Source organism: Xyrauchen texanus, chromosome 8 (genome assembly GCF_025860055.1).
Source record: "Xyrauchen texanus isolate HMW12.3.18 chromosome 8, RBS_HiC_50CHRs, whole genome shotgun sequence".
NCBI classification, from domain to species: domain Eukaryota; kingdom Metazoa; phylum Chordata; class Actinopteri; order Cypriniformes; family Catostomidae; genus Xyrauchen; species Xyrauchen texanus.
This window is the reverse complement of record NC_068283.1, coordinates 33,460,361-33,471,773: the sequence shown is the minus strand read 5'-3', so window position 1 is coordinate 33,471,773 and position 11,413 is coordinate 33,460,361.

Genomic DNA, 11,413 nt, shown 5'->3' with positions numbered 1-11,413 from the left:
CTTGAGCCAGCGCTGGAGAGGACGCATGTGCAACAATCCTAGCTGGAGTACAGCTGATGCAGAGGCCATGAGGCCGAGCATTCTCTGAAATCATTTGACGGGGGCGTGCGCGCCCGTTCTGAACGATGTTGCAAGGCGTCGAATAGAAAGCGCGCGCTCTGATGAGAGGCGCGCTGACATCTGCACTGAGTCTAGCACTATTCCCAGAAAAGAAATATTCTGGCTGGGGGATAGCACGCTCTTTGCAAATTTTATTCTCAGACCCAGGCATTGTAAATGGCTGATAGTCCAAGATCTGTGTGTCATTAACTGAACCTCTGATTGTGCTATGATTAGCCAATCGTCGAGGTAATTCAGTATCTGCACTCCCCGCTGTCTCAGGGGGGAAAGTGCTGCATCCATACATTTCGTGAATGTACGGGGGGGCCAATGATAGGCCGAATGGTAGTACTGTGTACTGGTATGACTGTCCCTCGAAAGCGAATCTCAGAAAGGGCCTGTGATGAGGCGCTATCGGAATGTGAAAGTAAGCGCCTTTCAAATCCACTGATAGAAACCAATCCCCGGGGCGAACTTGCGCGAGGATGTGTTTGGTTGTTAACATTCTGAACGAGCGAATCATTAAAGCTTTGTTCAGATGTCTGAGATCCAGGATGGGGCGAAGGCCACCGTCCTTTTTCGGGACGAGAAAATAGCGGCTGTAAAAACCCGCCTCGCTCAAAGAGGGAGGAACAGTTTCTATAACGCCCTTCTCTATCAGTTTGAGCACCTCGGTGCGTAGAACATGTGACACATCTTTCCTCACTTTCGTCTCGACCACCGCTGAAAAGCGGGGTGGTCTGCGAGCGAATTGAAGTGAGTATCCGTGTTTTATTATGTTCAAAAACCCATTTCGGCATGTCGGGGATTTTTTCCCAGGCTTCTGCTCGCACAGATATGGGCTGAATGTCGGCTGGGGTTGTGTCGCAGTGACGTATGGGCCCCGCCGGCAAATCACTTTGTGCTAACACAGAATCTACGGCTCTCAGAGGCGCAGGTGTGCGCTGAGCAGCTGTATTGAGTGCCGAGTGCAGAGGTGCGTGTGAGAGTACAGGCACATGCGCTATTTCCGAAATGCTGACAGCATGAGTGCGTGAAACTGTATGAACAGTGTTTTGAAGTGGGGGTGCATTCATCATTATGGGCACGCGCGCCACGTTCATAAAGCTTTCCGCATTTAGCGGGGAGTTTCTTAGCTCGCGCATTACATCTGTGATGTTTGCGGCATAGCTGTTTGAAACTGTGTGGGTAGCTGTGTGTAGGGGTGCGTGCAATACAGCAGGCACACGCGCTACACTTATAGCACTTCCCATTTTTACTGGGGAAGTGTTTATAACTGTGGGAACAGTGCTTGTGTGTAGTGGTGCATACATGACAATAGGCACACGATCTACATATTTGAGACATCCAGCCTGAGCTGGGGAGGTGTTTGGCACTGTTTGGACAGTATTGATATGTGGGAATGCGCACTTTAGTGTGGACATGTGAACCCTTAGTGACACAGGCAGAAAATGACTCTTTTGGTGATTTCTGTGTGTCGCCGTGAAAACGGCGTTTGATTGCAGGTGAGCGAGTTTTATGACTGGCCCATTGACTGCTGTATAGACATTTCCAACCGCCTGTAAGGGGACTGGGTAATGTTCTAATGTTCTACACTGAGCTTACAGCTCTCAGAGGCGCGTGCGCGCGCTGAGCAGCTTTGTTGAGTGCGTGTGAGATTACAGGTACGCGCGTTATCTCCGTAATGCTCTGCAGAAAGAGCCGGAGAAATGTTAGAAACTACAGTGTTTACGGGTGGGGGTGCATACATAGGCACGCGCGCCACTTCCATAAAGCTTCCCGCTCTTAGCGGGGAGTTTCTTGGCCCGCGCGTTGCATCTGTGATGCTCGCGGCTCTGTTTGGAACTGTATGGGCAGCGCTTAAGGGTGGGGGGTGCATACTGTGGTAGGCACGCGCGCCACATAAAGCTTTCCGCATTTAGCGGGGAGTTTCTTAGCTCGCGCATTGCATCTGTGATGCTTGCGGCATTTAGAGAGCTGTGTGAAACTGTATGGGTATGTGTGTGTAGGGGTGCGTGCATGACAGCAGGCACGCGCGCTATACTTATAGTACTTCCCGCTTTTACTGGGGAAGCGTTTATAACTGTGGGAACAGTGCTTGTGTGTAGTGGTGCATACATGACAGCAGGCACACGATCTACATTTATGGGTCGTCCAGCTGGAGCTGGGGAAGTATTTGGCACTGTTTGGACAGTATTGATAAGTGGGAGTGCGCACTTTAGCGTGGACACGTGACCCCTTAGTGACACAGGCAGAAAATGATTTTTGTGTTTTCTGTGTGTTGCCGTTAACACGGCGTTTGAGTGCAGGTGAGCGAGTTCTGTGACTGGCCCATCGACTGCTGTACAGACATTTCCAGCCGCCTGTAAGGGGACTGGGTAATGTCTTACACGTTTTGCTCGCTGCTGCTGAGGCGGTCTCTTCCATGCTGGTGCCCGCGCTCGTGTCCGCTCATGTCGATGGCGCGGGGTCGAACGAGCCCGGCCAGTCGTTGGATGCAGCGTCAATAGAAAGAATGTCATCCTTTCCATCGTCGTCCCCTGGCACGCCGAACGAGACGAGACCCACCGCTCTGTTGGAGGGGTGCTGGTCCGCTCTCGTGGGCGGCGGGGAGATCTCTGGTAGCGGTGAAGCACGCGGGGACTGAGCCGGCGTGACGTCACCGAAGTCTACGTGCTCTGGCAGCCTCTGTGAGCGGCGCTTTTTCTTGCACGGCTCGAACAGAGGTGGCAGCCGGCTCGCTTGCGGTGAAAACAGCAAAGCGAGCGCGCAGCCCGGCGAGGCCCAGTGAGTCGCATTCGGGGCATCCGCCCGGAATGAGTGCAGCTTCTGCGTGGTCTGGTCCCAGGCAGCGAGCGCAAATGATGTGATGATCCCCGTCAGGAAGAGGGCCTCTGCACGAGGCGCAGGCTGAAGGCATCTGAAACAACGCCTTAGAAACATCACTCTTTTACTTAAAAAAGCGTCTAAAGCGTTAAAAAAGAGAAGGTCTTCGCTGAAGGAGATTAAATCTAAAGAACCGGAATGACGGGATGCTCATTATATAGCCCTCATATGCTAATTTCAGCAGGCTATGAGCGCGCGAAAGCGGGGCGCGCCCCCATTGGTGGCGCGTTCTAAATCGCCCCGTCATTGGTTCGAGCAGTTCCCGCAGCACAGCCAATGACCGAGCTGCCTCGCTCATCACTGTCTGCTGTGCAGCTGCAATGCATTTTACATAAAGACTTCAATATTTCTCGAGAAACGGAGTTTTCCCATAGCGTAAGCTACTTACGCAATAGGAGAGACCTCTTGATAAGGGAACCAGCAATTTCCAGAATAAAGTCCTTATTGTAGTTATAAATGAGAGCACAAAGTACTGGACTAGGCAGCTGAGCCTAGTAGTTGTACTTCAGTGGAGTTATATTGATCCATGGGGAGCAATCTGCACTTAGAAATGTTTCTAAACACTGAAGCCAATCCCCCACCTCACCCCACAGTCCTGAGGGAACTAAAGAAATCATATCCATTTGGAGAAAGTTCAATTAAAGGGTCCAACTTACCGATACAAAGCCAAGTCTCCATTATGAATAAGAGGTCCAAGTCCTGCTACTTAAAGTCATTTAAAATTAATGTTTTATTATGAAGAGATCTTGGGTTTACCAGAACCATCTTAGCAACAGGAGTATTTTCTTCAGATACCACGTATAGCAGCTCCGAGTAGACCAGTGACTGAAGATTTCATAGATTTGCTCCTCTTCTGGGTCATATTCTGTGGGATTATAATCTTTTTTTCATCTGTCTTTTGAAAATGTCAGAAGCTAAATATTTAATCTTTCAGGAACAACTGTGTAGTCTGCAGGGGTGTCAAACTCAATTTCAGCCCGGGCCACTTCAGCATTATATATGCCCTCAAAGGGCCGGTGGACAATCTGATTTGGTAGCAACCATGCAATATCCAATAATATTGCATATTTTGTGCATTTAAAATGCATATTTGTAAATAAAGCATTGAATTTGAGGTTGGGATGTATATGTAAATTATTATATTTACAGTAACATCTGTGAGAATATTAATGCCTATTCTGTCTAGGGCTAAATTTAAATATTTTGACAGAGCAACTAAAATGGGTCTCCTCTATAGATGTCTTTCATCAGGCTCCTACTTATTAAAGTAGTCATTTTGCTTTTATGAAAGCAAACAAACCCAGTTACATTTTCCTACAATCATACAGCATTATTATAGAGACCAGAATTTACACAGAAGGAAAACTGATTGCTTGATTCATAATAATTATGAAAATTATGGGAGAACAGTAAAGAAGAACAGTAATCTAAATACATTTAGAAACTATTACTGGCAAAATATCATAATTAATACAGTTAGTGTTTTTACAGTAAATCTGTGGTAAATGTTTGTAATGTATATGATGTGTATGTGGAGTGAAAATTTTTCTGATTCATGTGTCCTTTAATTTTTTCATGATTTCTCCGTCATTGCTGTTTATAATGGCTGGGCTGTTTAACATGGTTTAAAAGTAGTTTAATCAATAATACATTTGAAGTTTTGCATTATAATTCAAATGTGGTTCGTTATCCTTACCACGCTTGACACAAGCACTGCTTATAAGGTGTGGTGGTGGCGTAGTGGGTTAAGGCACACAACTGTTAATCAGAAGGTTGCTGGTTTGATCCTCACAGCCGCCACCACCATTGTGTCCTTGAGCAAGGCACTTAACTCCAGATTGCCCCGGTGGGATTGTCCCTGTAATAAGTGCACTGTAAGTCGCTCTGGATAAAAGCATCTGCCAAATGCATACATATAATATATAAATATATTATGGTCTGCACGGCATGTTGCATTCTGGGAAAAATGCATCTGCTCTGTGCTCACGCACCTCTTTGCATTTTTCTCCATTGATCCAGGCAGCAGTTAGTGCTGTTGATGATGATGTGCGCTATACGGTTTGGTCGCACCTTCTCTGCGCTCACGCTGTTGGCCAGAGCTGAAGTTGTTCTGGGTAGCGCTGTTTTGTTTCACTTTTGGAGAGAGTAAAATGCGCTCCAGGGGAAAGCTCATTAATATTCATGGAGAAAGAGCTAACTGATTGGTCAGTGAGACTTTCCATTTACCTTCCATCATACATTTTAGAAATCAGCTAACGGGCCAGATAAAATGAGGTGGTGGGTCAGTTTTGGCCCACGGGCCTTGAGTTTGACACCTGTGAACAGGATGCAGCAACCGTTTCCTGTGAACACATGCATCAAGGACCCCGTTTACACCTGGAATTAAGATGTGATTCAGATGATCTGACCACAAATGATCACATTTACAGTTCTTTAAATATTTAAAAATTATATATATATATATATATATATATATATATATATATATATATATATATAAATAAAAAATACTCAAGATAATTAAAATGCATTACATTCTTGTGGCAGAAGAGTTTATCATTGATAAGACCATACAAAAAGCAGCTTTAGAATACAATGTATTGTTTACTATCATATTATTCATCATATATACAGTATATGCACGAGAACTTCACGGATGTTCTTCAGTATGTCTGATATCAACATGCAGTGACACAGATAAGAAGCACACACATTTGAAGCTCAGATTAATACAGCAAATCCTTTAAAATAACAGATAAATCTGCTCAAAATGTTGCGTTTGTGGTTAAATAACATTTTAGCTGCATCTGGGTCTGGGAGAAACACTGCACTGAAACATTGTTTTTTTTGTGTGTGTGCTTTATTTTTCTTTTATGATTTTGCTATGCTTTAATATCTTGCAGTAACAGAGTAACATAATGATTCATGTATGTCATCATGAAATCAGAGTCCCTCCCTTCGAAATTCGAACATAAGTGATCACAGGAGACGCTTTTACAGTTTTTTCTGATAGCTTAGGCACTATGTTTAAATCTATAGACAATTCTTCGCAAAACTCTACACAATAACCACAAAACCTTACACCAAACCAGCAAAACATTATACCTCTCTTGCAAAAGCAAACAGTTCATGCAAAACTCTTTTAAAAATTCATGTTTTTGCATCAATACAGTACACACAAACCATCATTTGAATAAGCACACAAAGTGCCAACTATGCACAGATAGTATAAATGAAAAACGCTTGTGACTTGCTTTTACTGTGTGCAGGGCAGAGCAGTTTGCAACTGTTCTGTCTCTCTAGACCCACTCCAGGATCCAGTTACGATTCCATGTGGACACAACATGCTGGGCCAATGCATTAAAAACTACTGGGATAAACACGGCAGCAAAGAGACAGGTTATAGTTGCCCTCAGTGCAAAAATATGTTTATACCTAGACCCATTCTCAACAACAACACCATGTTTGCACAGGTGGTGGAGAGGTTTAAAAAGACAGGGCTTCACGATGCTTCACCAAAGCATTTTTATGGACCTGGACACATGGAGTGTGAAATTCGTTCTTGCACAAACACTAAAAACTCCGGAATTCGGTCTGGAATGTGAGGATTCATGCGGCGGGACCTATCCAAGCCATCGCACAGTAATTGTTATTAGCAAGCCAATATTGGCTCTCGGCACAACAGACTGTTGGGGATTTACTGTCGGACGGACCAACAGTTAATTTATGCCCTTTGTCTTGAAGACGGCCAACAAGGACATGAAGCATTTTCAATGGCACCCGAGATGACGGAAACCTTACAATGCAGAATGACACTAGTGAAAAAGAGACACAGGAGCAGAACCAGAACAAATGGGCATGGTAAGAGAAAATCCAGGAAGAGCATACATGGCACTTGCCATAGACAAGGGCATAGAAGTAGGCATGCCCAGGGCTCACATGCTAAAAGTGGACATGAATCCAGCCAGCAGAATAGTAGTGGACATAGAATTAATTCACATGGCCACAGTCATACTGCTGGACTTAGAAAGAGCATTGGCCATGGAGATTGAAACACAGATCATGGTCATGGCATGCATTGGCACTAGAAGAACCACTGGAGATAGACGGACACAACAAGACATATCACAAGTTCAACCATAGTGTTGCAGATGCTGTTGTTTTCTAGTGGAATTTTGCCTTTACCAGATCAGACTGATCACACTGAATTTGGCCACAGTAGGTCAAAAGCTCAGTTTCTAGGAGAAATGTCCACAGAGTGGTGCCAAAAGCCAGTATTTTTGTTGTAATGATGCAGTCTTGCAGTCAATAGAAATACATATTTTATGAACTGTACCCCCTAATCAAAACCCCAATTGCAAACCTAACCATCCCTGGAGATAAAAAATTGAAATTCAGAGCAAAAAGTCATCCTCCGAATTGTGCACATCATTGATTAAGTGAACACAATTACTTCCTGGTTCCCATGGGACCAGAAGTGGAGTCTCGGAAGTTGCGCAAGCAACACGCTATCAGCAGTGCTGGAGGGAAAGGTAACCGTAGTTGAAATTATGCAAAAATGTCTAGTATGGGATGGCACTTGTCAGTAATTCAGCATTATGGGATTGATTTCATGGTACATGAAATTTCGGAAGCAACATGTTGATTTAACGAGTGATCGTGTTGACCAGATGCAGGTCAATTGAATGCAAAGTTCACTTGTCTTTCCAAAAGTCACATTTCTAAAGCACATTCCTTTGTGAGTTTAGAAATCCACTTCTCTCCTTTTGGGCACATTGTGCATTCTCATACATAACTGAATAGTATTAATTAGCCATGATGTTTAATAATGTTTTTGTTTGTTTTTTTCAACAGTTCACAATATTGGATGTAACAAATACTGTATTTAGACATTTCTAGCTGATCAGATATTTTAGAGCTCAAATTAACTACAATTATATTAATTGCAAACTATATTAACTACAGAAATTATCACAAATTTCCATGACTTCCTTGCCTGGAAATCACAATTTAAAAAAATTCCCTAGTTTTTCAAGAGCATGGGAACCTTGATTTACTGTGAAAGACATTTAAAGCTAAACAACATGTATATAACTTTGTGCTCTTTAGTTACATCTGTGGAGCCGGAGTCAAAAACAGGGGCGGATTATGACTAGCAAGGGCCCAGGGGCCAATTTTCTTATAAAAATCAGCAATGAGTTCAGGCAGTTCTGGCTCGTGCCGCTATATCTTTTCTAACTCATCTGAATGATGGGGTACGTTCCATTCAGAAGTGATCATCCCTACACCCTATTTCTTTAAAATACATTATACATTGCGATAGCTTTGAAGAGCTGAAAGGTGTGGGGCTCAAAAATAGAGGTCATTTGGTCATGTTTTGGAAAATTCTGTTTGGAACGACCCTACATTGCTACAATTATTATTCTTCCATCGAAAAGCCCTGGGAAGGCATCATTTAAGCCTTTTCTAAGTGTCCAAAAATCCCCTAGACTACAGACACAATATTTGAATGAGCTACGAGTCTGTTTTGGAATGTTCGTAATTTCAAACTTCAGCTCTCGAAACTTACACACAAGCCCTTTTATCTGCTTTAAGATGCTCTCTTCTTTCTTTCTTACTGTTAAACCTGTAAAAATGTCTAACTTCATTTAAAACTATTTTAAACTTTCAGACAAGGTTTTGTCAGACCAACATTATAGTTTGACTCAACAAACTTTACATATATATCAAACATGCGAAACATATGAAATAAAAGTCAGAAAATGTGTAAAATAATAAGCACGTTGCTTGAATTCAATAAATAATCATTTTGAAATAATGAGTATAAATGTTATTGTTAATTTTACTTTATCAAATTGAAAAAGTGGCCGCACTATGCATATATTGTTTATTTTGCACACAGGCACACTGAAGAAGGCACACGCCGAAACGAGTCTGTGCAAAATAATCAATATATGCATAGTGCGGCCACTTTTTCAATTTTATATGTTATCTTTTAGGCCAGCACTCTTAAAATTCATTATATACACTGAGTGAAGCCTGCTCTCATCCTTACTTACTTAATTTTACTTTATCAAAATCAGCAAAGATTTCAAATAAAAAAAGATGAGTGTATCAAAATATGAAGGTAGCTACTTTGGAAATAATTTTACAAGGTCTTCTACTTCCAGAAGAGCATGGAAACTTTCACCAGGCGGCGTTATAAGATTAAAGAGTGGCACAAATAATGTAAATAAAAACAGAAAGGCAAAAGGACCCTATAAGAGCGCTGGGGCCCTCATAGTCAAGACCTTGCAGCCCAGGGCCCCTGGGCTCCTGGTAATCAAGGGCCCTTGGGCACTGGGACAATTGGCCCAGTCTGTAACATAACATGCTATTTTCATGTTGATATTATGTCATACGATTAAACATTTGAAACGGAAATATGATTTTCTTTGATGAAGATAAAAACACTCTTATTTACATATTTGAATGAATTTATCTGTTAAATCTCTTTTCTGGCACTACACTCAAAGCACTTTTAAATAGAGAACAGGGGACTCTCCTCTCTTAAGTAGATCTTAATATGATTATTCAAGTGTTTTATCTACTTTAAAGTTTAAGAGTTTCAACTCATGATATGACTGATACAAGTTCAATAGAAGACTTTATTTTTTTTATACTATATTTTCCAGCCTCAGTTATTACAATAACATGTCCATGCAATGCAAACAATAACACCATCACATTTTAATATAAAATGAGGATTAAATAATGATGAGGATAAAATATACTTTATTAAACATAAAAATAATATGCTTAAATATTCAATATATAACAATTACAAGAAGTCAATTTCAGAAGTTATACATATTAAACATGTCACAGTAACTTCACCGGACAACATAGATCCGTTAACACACGAGTAATGTTCAATTCATAAAAGCATGACAAGTAATATTAGCTTCAACAACCCTACCAGAAAACATATCCAAGCATTATAGCAGGTAAACAACTTCGCCAAATGGATAACAGATAAACATCCATCTAGACTGGTGCAATGCTGTCCTGAACTGTGAGTGTGAACAGAGCTGAACAGTGTAGTTTGTTTCTCCAGCTGGAACATGAGACAGTCGGCACTTCTTTCCTGTGTGTGCGGACATGACGTAATGACGCAAAGATGAACGTCATAAGGCAGTGATTTCATGCTAAATCGAACTCGACAGCTCAAAATACAAATCAGTTTTATAGGCTTACCGTTGTGAATAGGGGTAAAGTAAGGACATTGTTTTGAACCCTGATTGTTTATGTACTCAATAATGGCAATTTGTTCATTTTTAATCCAAAAAAGCTTACATAGTGCAGCTTCAATGTGTTTTGCTACTTCAACAGATAGTTAAGAATACAAGTTGATTTTCTTTCTTGTTAGGGGTGCTCATTATGTCAATTTCGATCGACTGCTCGATCTTGTTAACTGGTCAAAGTGTAAAGGTAGTAGAGGGAAAAACAACTCAAATAACGAAATTATAGAAGATCACTTTTTATTTCAGGATTTCGGCTCCCACACAGGTGGATTTCCATATTGTACGAATGGCAGGAAAAGACTCCTTCATATTTATGAGGAAAGCTCTTCCTGATTGATTAAGGACATGATTAGGGGTAGGGCTATACAAGGGCGAACATTTCATCAAAATGTTGGGGGGGGACAATAAACATAACAATTCTCAAGAGCAATTTTTGAAGGGGACACCAAGGAGTTTTTTGTTGTTGTCCCGTTTGCATTTGTATTATTTTATTTCTTAAACAATTATTTTAAGAATATATCATTATATTATTTACAATACACATATTTTAATGATATTTTAGGGGGGGACAACCCTCAGATGGGGGGGGGGGGTCACCCCCCGTGATTTCCACCTATGGGGCTATAGCTTCTCCGGCCAATCAGGAAGCGCTTTCCTGATAAATATCACTGAATCATCCAATCAGGTATCGCTTTCCTAATGAATTTAGAGAACTCTGCCATACTATGTTAAAGGGATAGTTCACCCAAAAATGAAAATTCTGTCATTATTTACTCACCCTCATGACATCCCAGATGTGTATGACTTTCTTTCTTCAGCCAAACACATTTGAGGAACAATATCTTAGCTCAGTAGGTCCTTCAAATTCAAGTGGATGTTGATCAGACTTTTGAAGCTCCAAAAATCACAGACAATCAGAATAAATGTCATCAATACAACTCCAGCAGTTAAATTAATATCTTCTGAAGTGATAAATATCTTTTTTTTGCACCAAAAGTGCTTGTAAGTACATTTTAACTATAATCCAAAATTTCGAGTAAGTATGTGACGTAATATCAAGTTCTCCACTAAGTTGAGACATCCAGGATAAGCACACAATCCTACCATTGTGAGTAAAGAAACAGATACAAACACGGATCATAACC